At 56.0% G+C, this 6,687-nt stretch overlaps 1 long non-coding RNA gene across 1 annotated transcript; it reads right to left on the bottom strand.

The window, feature by feature from the left end:
• Positions 1 to 967: 967 nt before the first annotated feature.
• Positions 968 to 3,685, bottom strand: LOC308521733. Its single transcript, XR_013996189.1, has 3 exons — positions 1,971 to 3,685; positions 1,510 to 1,882; positions 968 to 1,243 (listed from the first exon to the last, which is right to left on the bottom strand). It is a non-coding gene; the product is annotated as an uncharacterized lncRNA (long non-coding RNA).
• Positions 3,686 to 6,687: the final 3,002 nt, after the last annotated feature.

Genomic DNA, 6,687 nt, shown 5'->3' on the forward strand with positions numbered 1-6,687 from the left:
GGTCAGCGTAGCCTCCTGCGCTCCTCCAGGCCCCGGCTGCAAAGTGGAAGGAAGAAAGGGAGCTGGTTAGAGTGGCACCCGAGGCTGGGTAGCAGCATGACACCCCGTGATGGACGTGTTTATGTGTCTAAATCTCTCAGCGCCGTCCGCCAATAAACACGAGGTGCTGGGGTGTGGACCTGTCACGCCAGCAAACACCTGCTCGCCGGCCCACACTTCCAGCAGGCGGCTGTTCCACGAGCAATGACTTTTCCGTCCTTGAGCTTCTGTTAATTTAAATCAGAAACTAAAGTTCACTGTGTCTTTCTTCTGCTGGTGACATTTTTCACTTCACACATTGTCAACCTCATTGAACATGTTGCTACTTGGCTGCAGTCACCACTGCAGGAAACCACACACCCCAACAGCTGTGGCAGCTCTCTCTACCTGGGCTGTCCTTGCTCATCCCTCCTCCCTCCTCCCTTCCCTCCCCCCTCCCCCTCCTCTCTCCCTGAAGCCACTGCCTTGACCACTGCTCATTGTGGACATCAGTGACGTCCATCCAGCCCCTGTCTGTCTGTCTGCCTTTGTCAGAATACACCCGACTGGGTGGGAGTAGAAGCTGAGGGTTGGTTCGTGAGGCTCTGAACATGGGGCCCTTTGCTATACAGCATGTCCCAAGCTCTCCTGCCGGATGGAGAGACCTCCCCCCTTTGGATGTTTGCTGGGGATCAACACGTCTTGGATCTGCCACTTCCGCTCCTTCCCATCCTCCTCCCAGGGATCCTGTGCTGGGAGGCAGCACACAGGCTGGGCCGCGTGTGGGGTGAGCAGTGAACACAGTCCAGCTAGTGCTCCAGCCTGGCTTGCGAAGACCAGGCCTCGGAAGTCACGTGGAAAACATTACCCAAGCATCACCGGCCACCACACGGCCATGATTTCCCCATTATCAGCTCAAATAAACACAACTGAGAATAAAAAAGGAAGTGATTCAAATGTTTAACTTCATTTATCAAGGAAATATCTGGGGGTGGGGTGCGGGGGAGGGAGGCGTAGGGTCCGTTCTCAATGCACAGAAGCTCTTAGGCTCTTCCTCCTCCTGCCACGTTCAGGATCTTCCTCATGGACAACAGCTGCGCCAGGAGGCTCGCCACCCCGGCCCGCAGCCCCGCACCAGCTGACGCCGGCGCCTGGAGGCTGCGATGGGCGGATTCGCTTCTCCTCTGTTCCTGCTTTATTTTCTCTCCCAGCAGCTGCGATGCGCCTTCCCAATAGAAGAAGGAAAGACTATATATACGCACACCCGTTAAGACCTTCTGCCTCTGTAGTGCATGCAGAACTAGCCCGGATCTATTAGCCAGAACAGGAAAACCCGAACTCTGGGCCAGACCACAGGAGCTGAGAACTTGGGCCTCAGATCCCCCCACCCCCACCCAAGATTTATCACTTACTAGCGGCGTGAATTAGGAAGCAAATGAACCCTTCTCAACATTAGTAATTGCGTTTGTAAAATAAAATTAATACCGCTACCTAGTCCACAGGATTATCCTGAGAGTTAATGAATAGATGATCCACGCCAAGCACTTAGGGCAGGATTTGACACCCAGTGATGTTAATTCACCCCATCCTCATAGCAACTGTGACCTGGGGTGTATGGCATTCATTTTTCAGATAAGGACCTGGAGAGAAAGAAAAACAAGGAAACGAGACAAAGGGGAGAAGAGGAATGGAGGGGACCAGGATTAATTTCCCTCGTTGCAATTTTTCCTTGAATTGAGCAGATCAACGTTTTCTGCCTCCACTTTCCTTGCACATGTCAATGAGCCACTCTTCTTTATTACCCGGGCAGACTAGGAACCTAGCGCTCGGGCCTGTGGTCCTTTAAGGATGAACATGGAACAATCTGGCAGAACAAAACATGGATGAGTGTGGTCAACCGTCCCATGGAGTTGGATTGATGGAAGGAATTTCTAAACACCCTGCCGACTTACAGGCGATGACTACTGCTTTAGTTTGTTCCAGTTGCCATAACAAAATACCGCAGACGGCTGGCTCAAACATCAGAAAGTTATTTTCTCACATTTCTGGAGGCTGGCAGGCCAAGATCAAGGCGCTGGCAGGGCTGGTTGCCTCTGAGGCCTCTCTCCTTGGCTTGCAGACGGCCACCCTTTTGCTCCTCTTCACATGGTCATCCCTCTGTCCACAAGAATCTTTTCTCTCTCTCTCTCTCTCTCTCTCTCTCTCTCTCTCTCTCTCTCTCTCTCTTTTTCTCCTGTATCTTTTCATTTCTTCTCTGTCTGTATCGTAATCTCCTTTTCTTATAAGGACTTACCAAATTAGAGCCCATCCCAATGACCTTGCATGACCTTAATCACCTCTTTAAAGATTTTATTTCCAAATACAGTCACATTCTGAGGAACTGGAGGTCAGGGCTTCAACATACTAATTTTGGGGGACACCATTTAGCCCATAACATCCATAACAAATCTGCTTTGTCGACTTGCTGATGTGCGACCATCTTTGATGTGTAAGGGAAGTATTGTTTTTCATGCAACAGGCTCCACCGGTTTAATAACACCAGAGTGAGCCTGAGTGACATCCCAGGGGATGGGCCCGCGCTGTCTGTGTGCTGTGTGAGCAAGCGTGGAAAGGGACGCTCATTAACGTTCCTTCTGCTTAGGATTTAATAATAAGCCGGCGATGCAGGACTAGCTCAGGAAGTCAGACTCGGATGATTTTTTTTTTTTTTCTGAGTTGACTGTGGTAAGCATGACCGGAGAGGGAAACTAAAAATGCTTCAAAAAGAAAAGACCACTTTCTAAACCCATGTTAAGGGAGAGGACGTAGCCCGTGTTTAAGGGGGACGTATGTTGGTCTTCAGCACATCCGAAGGCCAGAGCGTTTGCAAGTGCTTTGGCCTCAGCGTGTCCCAGGCTGTTTGACACCATCTCTGCGAGGGCCTACGGGACACGAGAAAAGTCCTCAAGCTGTTTCACCCTCAGAGCGTATTTCACAGCGGCAGCGACTGTTTTGGGTGGGATATTTTTTGCTCCTACTTTCCTCTTTGAAAGCAAAACCCCCAGGAGCTCAAACTGTTAGGACACGCGGAGGGCCCCGGGGTGATGGCCGAGGCGGGGTGAGCATGGCCGAGGCGGGGTCAGCATGGCCGAGGCGGGGTCAGCATGGGCCCCACTACCTTTGTCAGCAGCTCCGACCACGCGAAGGCCCAGGTGTGGGTCGTAGCTCAGCTCCTTCTCCTTGTCTGAGCGTCTCACTCTCACGGGAAGCACTTGAACCTGAGCGCCCAGCAGGCCCCGGTCGTGCGGTGAGAGAGCAGCGGGCTGGGAGGCGGGGGCCAGCCCGGGACCCTCCTCTCCTGGCTGGAAGGTGAGCTCTGGGGGGCGAGCTCAGTCTCCCCAGGAAGCAGAAGCCCTCGTGGAGGGCAGAGGGGACCGCTCGTCGCTGGTTCTTCTCGGACCCTGGGAGGGATCATGACCTGAGATGTCTCCGGACACCACCGTGTGGGCACTGACACCAGCGAGAGCCGTCTTCGGCTTGGCAGCAGAGTCCTTCCTTCCTCAACAGCAGCCAGGCGAGTGCAAGTCTGGGCTTTTAAAGCTAATCTGAGCTTTCTGGAGCGACTCTGTGATAAATAACTGCGGTAAAGGAAAGGGCCCTGAAAATCACACTCACACTCAGCGAGTCGCTAAGACTGGCCCTAGTGGGCGTCGTGGCCCTCCTCCTCCTCCTCCTCCTCCTCCTCCTCCTCCTCCTCCTCCTCCTCCTCCTCCTCCCTGACACCCATGGGCCCCTCTGCCTGCGCCTTCGGGGACCGCTGTGCGGACGGGCCCTTCCTCCGGGTTCTTCTCTTCCTCGTCTCATGGAGTCTGACCTTGGAGTGTTGGTGCTCCACCGGTGATAGGGAAGCCGGTGCGTGCTCCCAGATGATGTCTGAGCCCCCGCTTAGCTGTGAGGTTTCCCCACCCGGTGCCTCATCTCCCGGGCGGTCTCTGCCTCGGCCCCTCAGTGCAGGAGACCCCCCCCTCCCACTCCCTCCCCCCCTTGTCAGGGAGCCGCTGTCCTGTGCTCTCGGCGGCCTCGGTGTTAGGCGATGAGCGCTCCGGCATCCGCTCCCCGATGGTGGACCTCAGGTGCGGGAGAGGCAGAGCGCGGGGCAGGTGCCAGCACTGAGGGAGCTCCTGGAGTGTATTCTAGCATTTTCCTCGCCTCCACCTTGCCCTGTGCCAGGTGAGCACTGACTTGGGGCGCTCCTGCATCACCGCCGGCCTGCCTGCCGGGCCCCCGAGGCTCGCGGCCAGACATCACGGGGTGGCGCTCTGCGTGGGAGCCTGCAGACTGTCCTCGTCCAGTCCTGGGAGGGGCCGTTCCCTTTACAATCCAAACAGCCCAGCCAGATCGGATCTCTCTGATGTCCCCGACCTCTGAGCAGCAGGCCTTCCCGCCGCTTCCTGACCCTCCCCGGGCTGTTTGGAGTTTTGCAAACATCCTATTGGCTCCAGGAAGGGCGGTGCAGCCCTGCGAGGAGTTCTGAGGTCGCTCTCAGCCCAGGTCCCGGGGGAACAGGGCCAGGGAACAGCCCGGCCAGGGGACAGCCCGGCCAGGGGACAGCCCGGCCAGAGAACAGCCCGGCCAGGGGACAGCCCGGCCAGGGAACAGCCCGGCCAGGGGACAGCCCGGCCAGGGGACAGCCCGGCCAGGATGCTGGCCAGGGCGGGTCGGAGGCGGGAGCAGAGGTGAGAGGTTTGGGAAGAGCAGTTACATGTCACCTCTAACAGGCTGGTCCACGCACAGCCATCATGGTACACGCTCACACGCTCACGCTCTCACAGTCTGAGACCCACTCTGCTTGTCCCTGTGGAGCTCAGACCCCAAACTGCCAAGGCCACTTTGCCAGGCGGCCGTGGGGACTCCCTCCAAAGGCTCACGTCCAGGCCTTGCTCTGAAGGTGGGATAGACGCTCGTGTGGACCGTTCTTCGTGGCTCTGTCGGGGAGCACAGGGCTGATACAAGAACATCCCACGTCTCGGACGCGAGCGCTTGAATAAACCCCCAAAGACAGGCCCGTTGTCCTCGCCCCTTTTTAAAGGAAGAGCAAGGAATAGAGACCGGGGATGGTCTCCCTGCTCATCGTCCTTGCAGCTGGAGCAGCTGGGACATTATGAATGACAGAGAAGGAGCAGTTCGCAGGGGCTCGTGGACAAATGATCAAAATTGAGTCCCCACTCACCACGGGGACACTGACTCGGGCATGTTCTTGGACCGGATGCAGAGTTGCACGTGGCAGTCAGAGGCGGCTGCGCCCTCTGCGCGTCCACCTGTTTAACCCCGCCCGGGCACACACGCTCCACGCTGAAGCCACGGGACACGGGCGGGGTGAGCCACGCGTGAGGTTCTGGACAGCGAGTGTTCCAGCTTTAACCCTTCATTCCTAGTACATTCATGAACCGCCAAGTAGATTATAAACCCATAAATATGTACTTTTCTACTTTTATTTAATTTTTTATATATTTTTATTGATCAGAGAGGAAGGGAGAGGGGGAGAGAGAAACATCAGGGATGAGAGAGAATCACGGGCCTCTACGTGCCTCCATGGGACGGCCGCCGATTAGGTTTGTGTATCTGTGTGTGCATGTGCATGCGTGAGAACATGGCATCCTGATGGTCTTTGTCTGCTGTTCACGGGCCAAGTTCACGGCGAGCTTGGCTGGCTGTCCAGCTCTCAGAATACGGGGCCTCAGAGTCATTTAGCAGTTCCTGCTCCGGCCAGGGACGTGCCACTGGGTGGGGGGACGACTGGGGACGACTAGGGCGGGAGAGGGTGGACTCGGGCCGGCTGAGCTGTATTTACTCGGGGAACTGGAAGGGGCGTCGCAGGGCCCTCGGGTTCCTGCGGGTTGGGCTGTGGGATCACAGAGGATTCAGTCCGGGGTCCGGGAACGCGGCTCTGGGTCACGCTGGCTGAGGCCTCCCGCGGGTGCGGGTCTGTTAGGTCTCACCGGCATTAGTGACACAGCCCGCTGGATGGGGTGAAGGCTGAGCATGGTGTCAGGGTTTCCTGATTTATAGGTACATTAATGTCACGCTTGGATAAACCTCATTCTGCCCAGTGTCATAGCTTTGCTTTGGTGAGAATATTAATGAAAACGGACGGAGACATTCACCGGTGACTGCTGCTCTCGCCAAGTTGGATTTGCAATTTCATTGCCGGGTCGGTAATTACATTTCCCTTTAACGTTGGGTCACTTTCCCCTGCTTTTAAAATTCTGAGTTTCTAGGGGACGGGAGACTCTTTCCTACCTCGGTTAGCTCTAGTCACATCAAAAAGCCGTCTTCCCCGCCATGGAGTAGGAAGAACCCAGAAACAGCGCCAGCATTTGTCTTTATGCCTCAGCTCTGCCCCAGGGCTCGGAAGCCCTGTGACCTGCCTGACCTCATTGGCTCTCCACGTCTCTTCCCTTGGCGGGTGGGAGCATGCGTCCGCGCCTCCCAGAGTCCTGCGGATCAAGGAGGTGACGGGTGGGGAAGGCTTTGTATGTGCTGGTGCCGATGCCCATGATCAGATCTCAGGAGCGGACAGGGACTGTTTACTTAACATGTTTTCTAAGCCGAAGGATGTTGTAGGATGACGCTCGCTACTAGGTTTTGCTTATGCAACCATGTGTGACGCCCTGTTCTCGGTGAAGACAC

The sequence above is a fragment of the Myotis nattereri genome, assembly GCF_964212035.1.
Source record: "Myotis nattereri genome assembly, chromosome: 6".
Classification (NCBI taxonomy): Eukaryota; Metazoa; Chordata; class Mammalia; order Chiroptera; family Vespertilionidae; genus Myotis; species Myotis nattereri.